This window comes from Triticum urartu, chromosome 2A, assembly GCF_056163025.1.
Source record: "Triticum urartu cultivar PI428250 chromosome 2A, HENAU_Tu73, whole genome shotgun sequence".
Taxonomy (NCBI): domain Eukaryota; kingdom Viridiplantae; phylum Streptophyta; class Magnoliopsida; order Poales; family Poaceae; genus Triticum; species Triticum urartu.
Genome location: NC_141874.1, coordinates 496341825 through 496361079, shown reverse-complemented (window position 1 = coordinate 496361079; position 19255 = coordinate 496341825). Strand labels below are relative to the sequence as shown.

General features: G+C 42.6%; 1 pseudogene; it reads right to left on the bottom strand.

Annotated features, from left to right (window-relative positions):
• Nucleotides 1-4050: 4050 nt before the first annotated feature.
• On the bottom strand, nt 4051-5201 carry LOC147985605 (uncharacterized; annotated as a pseudogene).
• Nucleotides 5202-19255: the final 14054 nt, after the last annotated feature.

The window sequence follows — 19255 nt, the reverse complement described above, 5'->3', positions numbered from 1 at the left end:
CACGCACCCGCACCCGCGCACGCACACACAACAGCAGCATCAACACACACACAAACACACGCCGTAGCAGCAACACACACACGTACACAAGCAGCAGCAAACACACACTCAGCAGCACGCACGCGCGCGCGCACACACACACACTCAGCAACATGAACGTGCGTGCACACACACACACTCAGCAACACGCATGCACACACTCAGCAGTGCGCGCACACACACACAGCAGGAACACACATGTACACGCACACACACATGCAACAGCAATACACACATGCACATAAATGTACCATATGGGGGCAAAATGGTCTTTTCAGATGTCATATAGACTCAAAATGGACAAAAGTGTTATAAAAGGCGTAAAATTTAGACTCATTGTTAGACATGGAAGAAATTATATGTCGATGTCAAAGGGGGCATAAAATTTAAACACAGTGTTAAATAAGGAATTCTCTCTAAAAGTATCCCTTGCCGTATCCTCCAATCATGTACACACCTCCGTAAAAAGGTCTCGCTTCTCCACGCGTTGTAGAGAGGACCATAAACGAAGAGTCCCGATACATCTATAGATAACCTACAACAGAGACGTACTTTTATCGTTAAAAACCTTATCATTTCTACATAGCCAAAGCGACCAAATAATGGCAAGTCCTCCCACCCTGAGAAGAGTTCTAAACTAGTGATCAATCCCATGCAACCAGTTGCAAAATACATTAGCAACACTACAGGGAGGATACAAGCCAGGAGCTATTTGGATGACTGACCATATAGAATGAGCTAATTTGCATTGGAAGAATAAATGTTTTATTGTCTCCTCATGGTGAGAAAAAACACATTGCGGACTTCCATGCCAATTCCGCTTAATAAGGTTATCTTTAGTAAGAATGACTCCGCGACAAAGATACCATGCAAAGATTTTATTCTTAAGTGGTATCTTCATCTTCCAGATCTTCTTATTATTATTATCAACTGGCACATCAGACTGGATTAACGCTCTATACATAGACTCTGCTCAGAATTGCCCATTCCCATGGAGGTTCCATCGGAATACATCAGACCCATGTGACAATTGCACCGTGGATAACCGCTGAAGCAGAATGTTCCACCATTGTAGTCTGGGTCCAATTAAATCTCTTGTGAACATCACATTCGGCGGAAATGATCCCATCACCATGGCGATAGTATCACCCTTGTGGCGCACAATGTTGTATAGAGCCGGATATTGTTCCCGGAGTGTGGCATTTCCTAGCCACCTGTCCTCCCAGAATCTAATTTCCGAGCCGTCCTTAATCAAGAAGGATCCATAGCAGAAGAAATATTTTTTTCGAAGCCATTAGACCCGCCCAAAATTGAGAATCCCCAGGCTTCCAATATATTTGGGATACCGCCTTGGAACCCACATATTTCCTTCTTAGAAGGGTTTGCCATACACCATATTCCGTTAGTAATTTAAACAACCATTTGCCGAGGAGGGCCCTATTCTTAACCTCAAGGTCATGAATGCCCAACCCACCTTGGTCTTTGGGATGGAAAACCACACTTCATTTAGCCAACCGATATTTTTTTCTCGCTATCTCCTTGTCAAAAGAATCTTGATCGGAAGTAATCCAATCTATCTAAAACTCCTTTCGGCTACTGAAAGAGGGAAACCATATATAGTACCATATTAGTAGTACTGAATTTATGAGGACCAATCTTCCACCTAGAGATAGCAGTTTACCTTTCCAACTGCTAAGTCTTTTTGCAGTCTCTCCTCGACGTGTTTCCATTCAACATTTGTGAGTCTTCGATAATGTATTGGTATCCCCAAATATGTGATAGGAAATTGACCCAACCCGCATCCGAATAGTTCAGCGTACAGGTGGGCCTTGTCTTGAGCCTCGCTAAAGTAAAACAATTCACTTCTATGAAAATTGATCTTAAGACCCGAGAGTTGCTCGAATGCTGATAAAATCAGTTTCAGATTTCTTGCTTTCTCGGGGTCATGATCCATGAAGAGAATCTTATCATGGGCATATTGAAGTATAGAGAGACCGCCATCAACTAGATGATTTACTACCCCATCAATTTGGCCATCAACCTTGGCACGCTCAATCATGACCGCTAGCATATCCGCCACTATATTAAATAACATGGGTGATACCGACTCACCTTGTCGCAATCCCTTCTTCGTTTGGAAATAGTGTCCAACATCATCATTGACCTTAATGGCAACACTACCTCCAGAAACGAAGCTATGTATCATAGCACGCCACTCTGCGGAAAATCCTTTCATTCTGAGAGACTGATGAAGAAAGGGCCACTTGACTTTGTCATAAGCCTTTTCAAAGTCTATTTTGAGTACCACCCCATTCAACTTTTTCCGGTGTAATTCATGGACTGCTTCATGAAGGATAACAACTCCATCTAGGATGTGTCTGCCTTGCATAAAAGCTGTCTGTGAAGGCCGGACCACATGCTCGGCAACCGAATTTAGCCTAATAGTCGCAACCTTCGTGAATATTTTAAAACTAACATTAAGGAGGCAAATAGGTCTATATTGTTGTATCCTTTCAGCCTCATTAACCTTAGGTAATAAAATAATCTCACTGAAGTTTAAGCGAAACAATTCTAGTTGGCCAGCATGTAGGTCGCTAAACAAAAGTAGGAGATCATGTTTGATGACTTCCCAGAAGTTCTGATAGAACTCAGCGGGAAAACCATCCGGACCCGGGGCTTTGTTAAGCTCCATTAGGAAAACCGCCTTTCTAACTTCCTCCTCGGAGTATGGGGCTGTTAGAAGGTTGTTTTCCTCATCGGAGACCTGGGAGATGTCATCTGTTCGGGGCTCATCCATCATGAAGTTTCCTTCCTTTGGCGCTCCGAACAAATTTTTGTAATAACTAGTGATATATGATTTAAGTTGCTCATGCCCCTCAATTGTGCCCTCATCCTGTTGTAGGGAATGAATAATTTTCTTCTGGTGTCTGCCATTGGCGACTCCATGGAAATATCTAGTATTCGAATCACCTTTTAGGATAAATTGAGAGTTAGAATGTCTGTACCATTTGAGTTCCTCTTCACGCAGCATGTTAGCTATCCGTGCATTCGAATGATTCTTGATCTCGATTTCATGCTCAGATAAAGGTCTAACCTCTGTCAAAGCTTCTAATTCATCAATGATAGATGAAAGACGAAGCTTTTCCTTTTTGAGGATACCCATCGTATGCCTAGCCCAGCCACCAAGGAATTTACGTAATGCATGCATTTTGTTATTCCATGTGTGTATTGGGGTATGCCCGGCTACTGGTTTCTCCCACACCTCCTTAACCATGCCATGGAAGCCATCCCGAAGCAACCACCCAAGTTCAAACTTGAACTTGCGTCTATGTTGTGGTCGTGGCAACCCAGTAGTTAGGAGAATGGGTGTGTGGTCTGATATAGGCTCGATACGAGGTAGAGCATGAACAGAGACGATAGGAAATTTAGATTCCCAGCCGGTATCCATTAAAACGCAATCTAGTTTCTCATATGTCAGCTCGGGAAGACTGTTCACCCAAGTGAATTATCTTCCAATCATCGAAACCTCTCGCATATCTAGACTGTCGATGACAATATTGAAAAGGAAAGGCCAATGATTATCAAACCTACCGCGGCTTTTCTCATTTGGAAATCGAACCAAATTGAAATCCCCACCTATAAGAATGGGATAGGAATTATCTTTCGCCAGATTAACCAATTCACGGAGAAAATCGGCCTTGAACTCATCCTGGGCTGCCCCATACACGGCGACGAGGGTCCATGTGAAGTTGTCGGCCTTGTTGCGAATATGGAGTTTAACATGAAACTCACCATCTGAACTAGCTAACACATCCATAGTCCTTGTATTTACGCCAAGTAAAATGCCCTCAGAACGACCTCTAGGCGGTCGTGAAACCCAAGTAAAGTATATCCAGCCAGAAAGACGATTAAGCAGACTTACTGCGAAATCACATCTCCCCTCTTCAGAGATAGCCCAAAAAAAATCTAAATTGTATTATCTATTACATTCCGCAATGAATAAATGTTTAGCTAGGTCACGAAGACCTCTGCTATTAAAAAACATTCCATTCATGAGGAAACAATAGGAGATTTAGAACACTTCGCCCTCTTATGGGACTTACTATCTATTTTCGAACGTGCGGTCTTTGATTTACGTCCAGATGTTGTAAGCTCAATCAATGAACTGAGCCTGGGTTCATCTAGACCCACGTCCGAAACCGCTCCTACTAAATGAGAGAGTAGCTGACCATCTAATGTGGCATGCAGCTCCTGCTCATCAGTATGGGAGGCATAAGACTTGCTAGAAACACGTGGAGTAACTTTTAATCGGTCATATTCCAAATGTTTCAAAGCTTTAGTCGAAAAAGAAATATCGTTATCATTCTTTCCAATACTAACACCCACATCATGCAACTTAGAAACAATGGCAGTGTCAGAAAAAGCAAAAAATGATTTCGATGACGACGTAATACCTTGGTTGTCGAGGTTGTGCGCTGCTTTACGCCGCATAGCCTTGGCCAAGGAGTCCTCATCAGTGTCCGCAGAACCGTCGTCGGCAACCGTATGCCGACAACTTCGACGTGTAGGAGTCACCCCCAACTATGGTCGCGACGTCCGCTCTGCCGCTGGAGGACGGGAAGATGGTGAAGTAGCAACTCCCTCCCCGACAGTCTCAACCGCCAGGTCTAGCGACGAGACCACCATCAGAAGCGTGTCACGGACCGACATTGCCTCGGACGATGGTTGTTGCATGTGCGTGGTTGCCGATGGAGGGGGTGGCGGTGGTGTAGAAATCCCTCTCCAACAGTAACCATCGAAGACGTTAATGTCGGTGTCATAACGATCATTGTAGAAGGGGTCGTCATCAAAGAAGAGGCTCTGCCTGGCTCCAACAGCTCCTGAACAGGAACGATCGTGTCGGAGACGCAGCTTACTAGGTCTGGCCCCTCCAAACCACCTGCCGTGTTTGCCACCTGAACATTTGTCGATTGGGCGGGGGCAACCTGCGTGCTGACCACGTGCTCGGTGGGCTGTAGCGGCCCCAAACCCATTGCATGCATGTCGGATGGTTGAGAGCTGGCCAGCTGCTCCATCGGCCGGAATGGCAGCGGACCTGGTGCATGCATGTGATTCGGGTGGACATGCACGTTCTTTCTTGTGCCCATCAACTTGTACTGCATGGTTGGCTTCCATCCAGTTGCATGCATGTTTGTCCGATCCTCCGATTCCTGAAGAGAATGCACGGGTGGCCTATCATTTTCCAGCACCGGCAAATGGACGACTTCCGCCGGAGTCTTGTGATGCTGCACCTCTGACGATCATTCAAGACACCCACACAATGGTGAGTTAGCTCTCATATTCTCCACTAGCTGAATGCCTCGAGGAGTCTGCGGATTTGGGTTAAAAGGAGTCACGGCCATCATTTCATGGCGAGTACTCGAAGTCTTGGAGGAGACCACGCCACCGAGGACATGTCCTTGAACATGTGACACATGAACATCATTAGTAGGTGTAGAACCGGATGGCGCCTGTTTTGAGGAAAGACCGGCTTGCTCTGAGGCATCCACCTCATCGTCCTTCTCCTTCCCAATGTTATCATCGTCAGTATCATCTTCCTTACGTAAATGGAGTAAAATCCGGATCCGGAACATAGCCCGCTGGTTCTCTCCTGAATGTGAATGCATAGCCCTTGAGTTTAACCACCACATCCTTGGAAATAAAAGACCCAACATCATCTTTCTCCTTCGACAAAATCTGAGTATTTATCATGGCTACCAGAATGCGAATCACTCCACATCCTCTCAGACTGAAGAGATCAACGTCAATGGTTTTGCCCATTAAGGAGCCTACTGCCCACAAGCCCCCAAAATGATGAAGAGTGTGTGGGACACTACTACCTCTTGAGCACTACGTTGGTTTTCCCTTGAAGAGGTAAGGGTGATGCAATAAAGTAGCGTAAGTATTTCCCTCAGTTTTTGAGAACCAAGGTATCAATCCAGTAGGAGGCCACACGCAAGTCCCTCATACCTACACAAACAAATAAGAACCTTGCAACCAACGCGATAAAGGGGTTGTCAACCCCTTCACGATCACTTACGAGAGTGAGATCTGATAGAGATGATAAAATAATATTTTTGGTATTTTTATGATAAAGATTAAAAGTAAAGATTGCAAAATAAAAGGTAATAGAAATAGCTTGTTGATGGAAGATTAATATGATGGTGAATAGACCTGGGGGCCATAGGTTTCACTAGTGGCTTCTCTCAAGATAGCATAAGTATTACGGTGGGTGAGCAAATTACTGTCGAGCAATTGATAGAAAAGCGAATAATTATGAGAATATCTAGGCATGATCATGTATATAGGCATCACGTCCGTGACAAGTAGACCGACTCCTGCTTAAATCTACTACTATTACTCCACACATCGACCGCTATCCAGCATGCATCTAGAGTATTAAGTTCATAAGAACAGAGTGACGCATTAGGTAAGATGACATCATGTAGAGGGATAAACTCAAGCAATATGATATAAACCCCATCTTTTTTATCCTTGATGGCAACAATAAAATACGTGTCGTTTCCCTTTCTGTCACTGGGATCGAGCACCGCAAGATTGAACCCAAAGCTACGCACTTCTCCCATTGCAAGAAAGATCAATCTAGTAGGCCAAACCAACCTGATAATTCGAAGAGACTTGCAAAGATAACCAATCATACATAAAAGATTTCAGAGAAGAATCAAATATTGTTCATAGATAGACTTGATCGTAAACCCACAATTCATCGGATCTCGACAAACACACCACAAAAAGAGTTACATCGAGTAGATCTTCAAGAAGATCGAGGGGAACTTTGTATTGAGATTCAAAGAGAGAGAAGAATCCATCTAGCTAATCACTATGGACCCGAAGGTCTGAAGTAAACCACTCACACATCATCGGAGGGGCCAAGGAGTTGATGTAGAGGCCCTCCATGATCGATGCCTCCTCCGGCGGAGCTCCGGAAAAGGCCCCAAGATGGGATCTCTTGGGTACAGAAGGTTGCGGCGGTGGAAATAGGGTTTCTTGGTGCTCCTGGATGTTTTCAGGGTATATGAGTATATATAGGAGGAAGAAGTAGGTCAGTTGAGCCATGAGGGGCCCACGAGGGGGAGGGCACGCCCCCTGCCTCGTGGACTCCTTGTTTGTTTCTTGACGTCCACTCCAAGTCCTCTGGATCATGTTTGTTCCAAAAATCACGTTCCCGAAGGTTTCATTCTGTTTGGATTCCGTTTGATATTCCTTTTCTGCGAAACACCGAAATAGGCAAAAAAAACAGCAATTTGCACTGGGCCTTGGGTTAATAGGTTAGTCCCAAAAATAATATAAAAGTGTAAAATAAAGCCCATTAACATCCAAAACAGATAATAGAATAGCGTGGAACAATTAGAAAGTATAGATACGTTGGAGACGTATCAAGCATCCCCAAACTTAATTCCTGCTCGTCCTCGAGTAGGTAAATGATAAAAACAGAATTTTTGATGTGGAATGCTACCTAGCATAATTCTCAATGTAATTCTCTTTATTGTGTCATGAATATTCAGATCCGAAAGATTCAAGACAAAAGTCTAATATTGACATAAAAATAATAATACTTCAAACATACTAACTAAGCAATTATGTCTTATAAAAATAACATGGCAAAAGAATGTTCATCCCTACAAAATCATATAGTTTGGTCATGCTCCATTTTCGTCACACAAGAATGATCTCATCATGCACAACCCCGATGACAAGCCAAGCAATTGTTTCACACTTTAGTAATCTCAAACTTTTTTCAACTTTCACACAATAGATGAGAGTGAGCCATCGATATAACACTATGGGTGGAATAGAATATGATGATGGGGGTTATGTGGAGAAGACAAAAAAGGAGAAAGTCTCACATCGACGCGACTAACCAATGGGCTAGGGATATGCCCATCAATTGATGTCTGAAAGATCGTGGATGTCGCCTAGAGGTGGGGGTGAATAGGCGCTTTAAAATAATTATGGTTTAGGCTTGAGCAAATGCGGAATAAACCTAGCGGTTAATTTGTCAAGCACCAAACCTACAACAACTAGGCTCACCTATGTGCACCAAGAACTTATGCTAAGCAATAAAAACTACTAGGTGATATCAAGATATATGACAAGAAACAATATGGCTATCACAAAGTAAAGTGCATAAGTAAAGGGCTCGGGTAAGAGATAACCGAGGCACGCGGAGACGACGATGTATCCCGAAGTTCACACCCTTGCGGATGCTAATCTCTGTTTGGAGCAGTGTGGAGGCACAATGCTCCCCAAGAAGGCACTAGGACCACCGTAATCACCTCACGCCCTCGCGCAATGCAAGATGCCGTGATTCCACTAAGGGACCCTTGAGGGCGGTCACCGAACCCGTACAAATGGCAACCCTTGGGGGCGGTCACCGAACCTGTACACTTTGGCAACCCTTGGGGGCGGTCACCGGAACCAGTCAAATTTTTCGGGGCGATCTCCACAACCTAATTGGAGACCCCGATGCTTGCTCGGAGCTTTACACCACAATGATTGAGCTCTGAACACCACCAACCGTCTAGGGCGCCCAAGCACCCAAGAGGAACAAGCTCAAGGGTACCAAGCACCCAAGAGTAATAAGCTTCTCAAACCGATGCACCAAATGCAATGGCAAGGGCACACGGAGTGCCCAAGTCCTTCTCCCCCAAATCCCACCAAAGCAACTAATGCTAGGGAGGAAAATGAGAGGAAGAACAAGAAGGAGAACACCAAGAACTCTAAGATCTAGATTCAAGGGGTTCCCCTCACATAGAGGAGAAAGTTATTGGTGGAAATGTGGATCTAGATCTCCTCTCTCCTTTCCCCCTAAAACTAGCAAGAATCCATGGAGGGATTGAGAGTTAGCAAGCTCGAAGAAGGTCAACAATGGGGGAAGAACACGAGCTCAAGAGATAAGGTTCAAAGGGGAAGAAGACCCCCTTTTATAGGACCTCCCGAATCCAACCGTTATGTGCTCAGGTCGTGCACAAGCGGTACTACCGCTTGGAGGAGCGGTACTACCGCTTAGCACGGTCAAAACAACCCAACAAGAGAGAAAAACACGAGTTGTAGTTCTGCCAGAGAGGTAGTACTGCTCTAGGGAGAGGTAGTACCGCTTACCACTTATAAGCGGTACTAACGCTCGGGAGGAGAGGTAGTACCGCTTACCGCATATAATAGGTACCACCGCTTGGGTGGAGGTAGTACCGCTTACCGCTTATAAGAGGTACTACCGCTCTACTACCGCGAAACCAGACACAAAAAGACGCATCCCCAGAAGCAGTGGTAGTACGCGCGGCACAGGGCCATGGTACTGCCGCTTACAAGCGGTACTACCGCTCTAGAGAGCAGTACTACCGCTTGAGACTTTCAGGAACACAACAGAGAAAATAGAGGATGCAATAAAGCCTAAATTGCCACAACTTCTGCATATGAGCTCCGAATTGAGCAAACTCAGGCTTGTTGGAAACAAGACGACAAGTAGCATCAAAAAAACGTCTGGTTAGTAAGAAGAGGCAGGGGAGGTATGCCTAACAAATAGAGGAGTGAAACCTCCAACAGAGAAGAACGGGCATAACCTCCAACACCGAAAACATCATAGAAGATGCAAGTGAACTCCGTTTTCGATGAACTCGAGCTTGTCATCAAGATGACCATAAGCTCCAAAACTCATAAAGAGAACCAAACAAGAACCAAGAAAGATGATGCAAGGATGCAATGTTTTGAGCTCTCTACGAACGATACGATCAAGCTACTCATCGAGAGCCCCCCTTGGTAGTACGGCAATCGATCCTATAACCCGGTCTCCCAACTACCACCATGAGACCGGAAAAATAGAAAACCTATCAAGGGAAAACCTTTGGCTTGCACATGGTCCACTTGAGCTAGATGATGACGATCTTGACTCCCTCAAGTTGGACCATCTTTCTTGATTGCTTTGGCTCGATGAAGACTAGTTGATTGCTCCCCATACTCCACTATGGGTGAGCCACTCTTCCGCACATCTTCATAAATCCATTGTTACCACAATGGACGACAAGCTTCAAGCATTTGATCTCTTCATGATGCTCCACTTGAACTTGCTCACCGCAACCTAACGCCACAAAGAACTCTCACGAAGACCATGGGTTAGTACACAAAGCGTAATTGACAATGCTTACCGTACCATGGGATCACTTGATCCCTCTCAGTACATCTTCTACGCTTTGTTGGTTGATCAACTTGATTCATTCTTTGACTTAGTCTTGATCAACCTCTCACAAGACCAATCTTTAGGTAATTCCTTGAATAGCACCTTGGTCGACACAAACTCTCCTTGAAACCAACACATGTACTCCAAGAAAAGCCTATGGACAAAACCTTCAAATATAACTCAAGGCAACCATCAGTCCATAGAGATTGTCATCAATTACCAAAACCAAACATGGGGGCACCACATGTTCTTTCAATCTCCCCCATTTTGGTAATTGATGACAATCACTTTCAAGAGAGTTTATACAAGGAATTATGCATCACTATGCAATGCAACAACCAATAATGGCAACAACCAATAATGCATGCGTATGAGATGCAAAAGCTTAGGAACAAAACCAAAGCAAGGAGAAGACTCTGAAGACTTCTGCACAAAACTCTATGAAACTTCTCCCCCATTGGCATCGATTGCCAAAATGGGCGTAACGCTAAGAAGACCAATATAAAAAAGGTGTTCCTCCAAAAGTTGTGTATTTCTCAACAAGAGAGTGGAATGCCATACACATATCCAAAGGTAATACTTGGAGGAAGACCAACTATATTGAGGCACCGAGATTGCTAAAGGAATGATATGCCACAAGGACATAACAAAGAGAGACACAAGAAATCAAGCAATCAAAAGATACCAATTGAAGCATGTAGCGACCAGACCTCAAACGGTCCAATATCTATGCTCAGGTGTCATCCCTGGATCAGTAATGCTGACACTACACAGTACTTGAAGGATTTATAACAGAGTAGCAATCACACACTTATTACATCGAGTGTCTTAAAAGAGAACTTATTACAATAAATATGGCTTAAGGCCATCTAATAACGATAACAACGGAAGGCTTGGAAGATAAGTGAGTCCATCAACTCCAATGGCATCACTGAGTATAATCAACTCCAACGGCATCACTGAGTATAGAACCACGACCTAAGGCACCTTAATCGTTGTCTGAAAAGTCTGCAACATTAACGTTGCAGCCCGAAACGGGTCAGCACATGGAATATGCTGGCAATGTAACACATAGAGAGTAATAAAAGAATATGGCTATTCTATATGCATATATGGCTGGTGGAAAGCTCTATGGTTACAGTTTTGCGTAAAGCCAATTTTTCCCTACTTCAAAGGAATAAATTTTATTTAACTATCATGGTAGTTGTTAAACATTGAGAATGGTTGACAGCATTCTCAATCCCAATTAAGCAACATCATTAAAAACCAACAAAATTAATTTGAGTAACATGATGAGATTCACATGATAATCCGGGTACTAGATACTCAAGATGTCCATAACCGGGGACATGGCTAACCATGATTAGTTTATACACTCTGCAAAGGTTTGCGCACTTTTCCCCACAAGACCCGATCTCCTCCGTTGGATCTCTCGCACTACAAGGTGTTTGAGAAACGGATGACCGAGACATAGTCTTTCAGAAGCGCTAGCACCTTATGAACGGGTAGACCGTACCAACCTACATCCCCTACATCTGCTAGTCTACCACTGTAAGAGTTCGCACGACTTAGTCAATTATGCTAGAGCCCATAGTAGCTTGTGGCTGCACACCGAAGTTTCTAGCATGAATAATCTCATGATCCCTTTGAGCCTGGGTGGCGGTCCAAAAGAAAACAGGCAATCGCTGGAATACCCAGGTGCCTCAATCCACCCAGATGTGTGTTTAGGTTGCCACCTTAAATAAACCATTAATTAACAATCTCACATCTGTCATGGATACACTCACCCAATCCACGTCTACTAGCATAGCATAGCAATAATAAGCAAACGTAGAGTAACTCCCAAAGGTTCGATAATAAACAGGTAATAGGTTCTACCTCAACTACTCCCCAAACCCACAATTTAATTAGATCCTAATCATGCAATGTGTGAGGATTGATCTAATGCAATAAAACTGGGTAGTAGGAGATATGATCAAAGTGTTACTTGCCTTGCTGATGATCCGGGAAACCTAGCGATTCGAAGTAGCAAGCGGCGCACTCCGGGTACTCTATCGCAAACAAACAAGCACACAATAAGTACTCAACTAATGCACAGGTAAAACACGAGTAAGAGATCTAACCAGAAGGTTCAACTTAAGAACTCCGGTTGGCAAAAAGAATCAAAACGAACGAAGCAACGAAAGACAAACGGCAAAAGAAAAAAGCTTCGTTTACTATCCTGGACCTAGGGCAATTTTTAGAGTGGCAAAAACTTGTTTGAGTTGGTTAAACGGAAAGAGGGTTTCAAGACGAAACTCCAGGCGCTTGAATCACCTGATTCCGATAAATGAGCGAAAAGTTAAACTAAAACAAACATCGGATCAGAGATCGCGATCAGAAAAACCGCGGATTTAAATCCGAGAAAAAGAAAAACGACGAACAGGTTAACGAACGAACGTTCATTAACAGGAACTAAACGAAAAATGCGTTCGTTAAAACGAACGGACGAGCGGGCGCTCACTAATTAAATAAACAGGAGAAAAACCGATCTATTTAAATAAAAAATGAAAACTAGGGTTTTCTAAAAAACCGAAACTGCTTTTTCTCAAAAACCGGTCGGCGGCTACCTCGACAGCGGCGCTCCGGCGGGGCGGCGGGTGGCACGGCGGCTTCGGGCAGCGCGGGGGCGGCGGCAGGCGCGAGGCGGCGGGGCGGCTTGCAGCGGCTTGCGGCAGCGGCAGGCGGCGCGGGGCGGCGTGGGGTGGCGGCAGCGGCGGCTCGGGGCTCCAGGGGGGGCTCCGATGGGGTTATAAAGGAGGGGGGCATGGCTTGGGGAAGGGGGCGACGGGCGGCGGCGGCTCGGGATCGGACTCCCGAGTCCGGTGGCTGCACGAGCGGTGAAGGCGGCGGCGGCTTGGGCCGGCCTGGCTCGGCTGGGCCCTTGGCCCAGTCGGGCGCGGTTTTTTTTAAAACAATTTCGCTGCGCCTAAAAAAATTTTCTAGAAAAAAATTAAAAATCTAAAAATGCCAAAACAAATTTTCTCTGTCTAAATAAAATATTTAGAACAAGATGAACATTTTTTGGCTCTAAATGCAATTTTTGAAAACGTGCAATTTTTCCTAAATTCAAATAAAATAGCAAATAAAACCAAAATAAAACCTTATTTGATTTTTTTATTAAATCCTCAATATTTCTTTATTTATGGGAAAGTAATTTTATTCCCTCTCTCATATTTTGATAATAGAAATAATTGAAGATAAAATAAATAAAATCTAATGATCCTATTTTCAAAATTTGAGAAAAACTCAAATATGAAAATAACAAAATCCCCAACTCTCTCCGAGGGTCCTTGAGTTGCGTAGAATTTCTAGGATCCACCAAAAGCAATAAAATATGATATGCAAAGATGATCTAATGTATAACATTCCAAATTGAAAATTTGGGATGTTACAAAGCAAGCAATCAACGGATATCAATTGAACTAACTAGACCAGATATCCTAAGAGCCACATGAATAAAGGATGTTATGATATGAGCATAGGAGTGTTCTAAAGAAACTAGAGAAGCTCCCCATTATTTATGCACGCATAAGAATATGTGTATTTGGATACAAAGTGCACACAATAGGATCATAGCTCCCCCAGAATCAATAGAAACTTATAACAAGTGCAAGTGAGCATATAGGAAACAAAGCCTACTACTTGCAACAAACACAAGGTTGAGCAACAAGTAAAAGAGGCAACTTAAGAATGGGCTCAACCAAAATGATGTGTGTGAGTCAAGGCAATGCACTTGAGAAGACTAATGTACGGATGAGCATTAAGCATCAATAAAGTCTTGAAAGAATGAGGCAACACGGTGCAAGGCCTATCATTCCCACACACAACAAGTAAATGGGTTCACAAGCTGACTAATAAGCATATAAAGAACCTATGCTTGTGACAACCCGTGGTGAAGATAGAAGATGAAAGCCTCATCAAGACGAGGGATACCAATTAAGATGGCAAAAGCCTCGTAAAGATAAGCATGAGGAAAATAATCTTCACCACACAAGAGTGCATCAAGATGCAACGAGATAAGACACGGACTCAAGGCAAAAGCTTTCACGGAGCCACCAAAGAAATAACATAAGAAAGACAAGGTGGACGTGAAAGAAAGGATATCAACTAGATATGCAACTTCTCTCAATTGTATAAGATTCTAGGTAGACGACATCATGATGATATATATCTACAAAGAAGGATGTACACCCGAAATAGTTACAACACGAGGAACAAGATATCCAAAAGGAAGTCATACATATACCAATAAGATATTTGCTTGGAAGCATAGCACATGGCTAGAAATGGTCTTATTGTATATAAATGAATTCCTACGATACAATCATCAAAGACATCACAACTAGCAACATGAGATTGTCGTTGAGATGCTTTGAGAAAGGAAACAAGTATCACAGGATGGAATGAATATCATGCCAAGATGCAACCTACACAAGGTTGAATGCAAGAAAAGAATGCATGAATAGATACTTGTTACCAAGATATTATTGGAAGGATGTAGAAGAAACCAATTGAAGGTAGTAGATATCCAAAGATTGGTCATGTGAGTGTTGAGCTGATTACAAGCATGTCTTGAAGAAGAAGATGGTGTGATCATTCATGTATACCTTCAAGACATCATCCAAATGAGAATCTTGAAGTATAGTAGTTCATTGAGCATCCTAGCTTGACTCCAATAAGCACATGGTGACACCACCTTCCTTGTGAGTGAGCCGAGCATCCAATGCATCTCCAATTGTTCCTAGAACAACAACACAAACAAAATGGTACCCAAACTCATTGGGACCATAGAGTTAGAAACACCAATACATAGGACAAACTCCACATAAATATGTGCACATTGAAATGAAATAGAATTTCATGCACATCTCATACAATTTGAGACTTGGTGGAGTTTCCCCTGTATATTGGGTCAAGGAAAGAAAGAAAGCATGCCAAAGAGACTACATGAAGTTAATATGCATGCTCAATACTCTCAAGAACCGATACCAAAAGTCAAAGAAATACCAAGTGAAGAAAAGATACCAAAAGAATGAATCATTACTTGGAAGATATCAAATGAAAGATACAACAAGGAATGAGATATCCATTGATACACGCAAAAAGAAAGATGTCAAACTCCCAAAAGAGAGATTGGTTCCAAACAAACCAAGTGCTCTACAAAGTTTCATGATGGCACAAAGTACCAAAAAGAAACCGTTTGCATTCCACCAACACATACTTGATAAGGATCACAAGGTGAGTGTTCTAAGAAAAATAGAATAGCTCCCCCAAGCATTGTGCATTATAGAGAATTTGCATTTGAATACAAAAAGCACAAGATGGGATCACCACTTTCACTATATCTAACAAACACTAGACAAGCTCAAGGAAATAACAAGATCCACAAGTGGTATGGAATACAATGGGAGTTGACACAATCCTAGGCAAGAGATAAGGCAAATAAAAGCAAAGGCCAATGTAAAGATGATCAAAAATTTCTACCACACATAAGAGTGTACCCACTGTCAAAAGACAAGAAGTATTTGGAAATAATTCCCGGTGGTAGATAGCAAGGATATCCGACATCATCTTCACACCAAAACTAAAAGCAAATTGCAACTTGTAGAGCTAACATGCCACCTAGGAACAAGATAAATTTACAATATCAACTCTAGGTGACAATATCTCAAATGTACACATTTTCTTGGCTAGTAATATACACATAGCATATTACCCCCCCCCCCCCCATAATGTGATACCAAATAAGTATAAACAAGAGGCAAATAAAAGGATCCAACAAGAGATAATTAATGGACTATTTAGAATTTGAATTTCTCATGAGAAGACATACCACATAGCGACTAGATAATCTTGAAATATAAATACTAGATGGTATTACTCATGTACACACATTTATAGGATTATGAGGTGCACAAAGCACATCACTCCCCCATAATGGGATATTCCATTAATCTCTCACAAGAGCCAACTAAGAAATAAACAAGATGCAAAAGGCTCAACACATGACACGCACGTACATGATGTGCAAACCAACACACACATACTTGATTGATCAAGATAATCAAGTTGGAATCACAACATATACAAGCACATGCAAGGAACGAAACCAAACATGCAAAGGGGCAAGTAACTATCGATGTAAACACTTTAAGCACGAGTTACCACAAGGAGGAACATTGGATATAAGATAGAAACTTGATAATCCGAATGACTTGGCTTGAGAAAATAAGAATGATGAAGTCCCCTTAATTCTTCATAATGTAGCCCTGTCTCCAATGACCACCAAGAACACCTATTGATCAAGTATGAGCTAGTTGGTCCCCAACCAAGTTGGGTCCTAAGAGGTTAGTCACAATAGTCTTGGCTACCCAAATGGTTCTTTTCTTGACACCACTTTGAGCACCAACAAATTTGGCAAACACATTGCCAACCTTATCCTTCCCAAGAGAATAGATATCATCAATTAGAATAGGGTTGGATAAGGTACCATTTGTGCATGAAGAAGCGACGTGGCCTTTTTCACGACATAGGTAGCAACGTCTACTCTTTACTTTCTTCTCACTTGATTTCTCAACTTGAGAAGCATTAGCTTGAGTTTTCTTGGGAAGAGGCCTTTCTTCAACTTGAGGTTGAGCATGAGAATGAACTTGTGGTTGCTTCCCTTGTTGCTTGTCACTAATGGCCTTCTTCTTCAAAGGGCAAGATCTAACATGATGTCCTTCAATTTTGCACATGAAGCAAATGATCTTGGCCGAATTCTTGACTTGTTTATGGCCCTTCTTCTTGTTGCTCTTGGACTTCTTCTTCTTCTTGGAGTTGAATCCAAGTCCACCTTTGTCATTGGCGGGTTTTTGCATGCTCAAGATGTTGCTGAGAGTAAATTTCCCTTCATGACTCTTTTCCAAGTCTTTCTTCAAAGAAGTGAGTTGGGCCTTGAGCTATTTGATTTCCTATACATGGTTAGTATCAACACAAGTATTAGAGGAAGTATAAGCTTCATCGTTAGAGCAACAAGGCAAGGAAAGCAATTCATCACAAGATGTACCAACATTATGAGTAGATGAATTACAAGGACTAGCACATGGCAATATAGCATTTTGACTAGAAGTAGTGCTAGTATCCACATGAGGCTCACTAGATGTTACCTTAGCAAGCATGGCCTCATGAGATATCTTTAGCACATTATGGGATACTAGAAGATCATCATGAGAGCTTGAGAGCTTGTCATGGCTTTCTTCCAATTTCCCATAATTGCTAGATAGCAACTCTAGTTGAGCCCGTAGCTCAACATTCTCCTTCAAAATGGATGCTTCACATGTAATAGATTTAGTAGCACAAGCATCATAAATAATAACAAGAGGAGAAGGCAACTTGGCAAGCTATTTTGAATATGAAGCTTTAAGTTGTGCATGAGACTCGGTGAGTTTGATGAGCTCACTCTTAATGACCCTTGAGCCATTTTCGAGGTGCCCAAAGTCCTCAAGGAGTTTAGCATGCGCAACTTCAAGCTTCTCATTTTTAGTTTCAAAAACATTGGCCACCTCAAGAGCTCTATCATGAGATTCCTTCACTCTAGATAATTCTAGAGCAAAAGTCTCCTTAAGAGATTCCTTGGTGGTTTGTTCAAGTTCGAGAGCTTGGGAGAGGTCCGCGATCTCATTAGCGTAATCACGCTCATGACCTTCCATTTTATCAATGGTGACCTCATGCTCCTCAAGACGAGATTCCAACTCATCAATATATTTCTTGCCCTCAATAGCAATAGACATGATTTCCATGAAGTTGGAACGAGCAATTTTATTCTTAAGAAGAGCTTTAAAAATCATTTCCCCCTTAATTTTTAAGGAGGCAACATCATTCTCTTCATCATAATCAACATCATCATCACTCTTTCCATCATCAATATCATCACAAGATATATTGGGATTCAAAGTGGGAGATACCTTTGAAGCCTTGGCCATAAAGGAAAATGCAATAGATGATGATGTAGGATCCCTTGAAGCACCATCCAAGACCACATCTTGTTCCATGGAGTGTTGGGTATCCTCTACATTGTTAGCACAACAACTCAATGAAATACATGCATTTTTATCATGGCAACAAGATATAGTAAGCATATCATCATGAGATTTCGTCAAGCAGTTTTTACATGATATGCAAGGACTATCAACACAAGCATGTGAAACATTTGGAGTGCTCGAAGTGCTAAAGTCCAAAGATGAAGCATTGCAATAAGAAAGTGATGAAGGATTATCAACAATAAACCCACTATCATCATTGCAATGAACACCGCTACTCACCATGTCATTACCTTGTGGCAAACCACATGTAGGTGAAGTAGAAGAAGTTGAGAACGCAACACGACCGGAGGTGGAGGGAGAACAATAATCCTTACAAATCTTGGACACACCATATTTATCTTGAAGCTTTGTCCACAACTCATGAGCATCCCGGAACGACACGAGTTGAAATAAAACTACATTGCTCAAAGCATCGAAAAGCACATTAGAAGCTTGAGCATTGAGATAAGAGTTTTTCTCAACCTCTAAAGATAATCTTTGGGGATCCTTTGGAGGAGAAAAACCCATATCTACAATTCGCTCTAAATTTGGGTCCATGACCCTAAAGAGATTAAGCATGCGAATTACCCAAACATCAAAATTTGTGCCATCGAAACTAAGAGTGTCAGAGAATCCTAAACCCCTAGTCGACATCATTAATCTCTAGGCGGTTAAGCCTAACAAGAGAGACGAGGCTCTGATACCAATTGAAAGATCATGGATGTCGCCCAGAGGGGGAGGTGAATAGGCACTTTAAAATAATTACGGTTTAGGCTTGAACAAATGCGGAACAAACCTAGCGGTTAATTTGTCAAGCACCAAACCTACAACAACTAGGCTCACCTATGTGCACCAACAACTTATGCTAAGCAATATA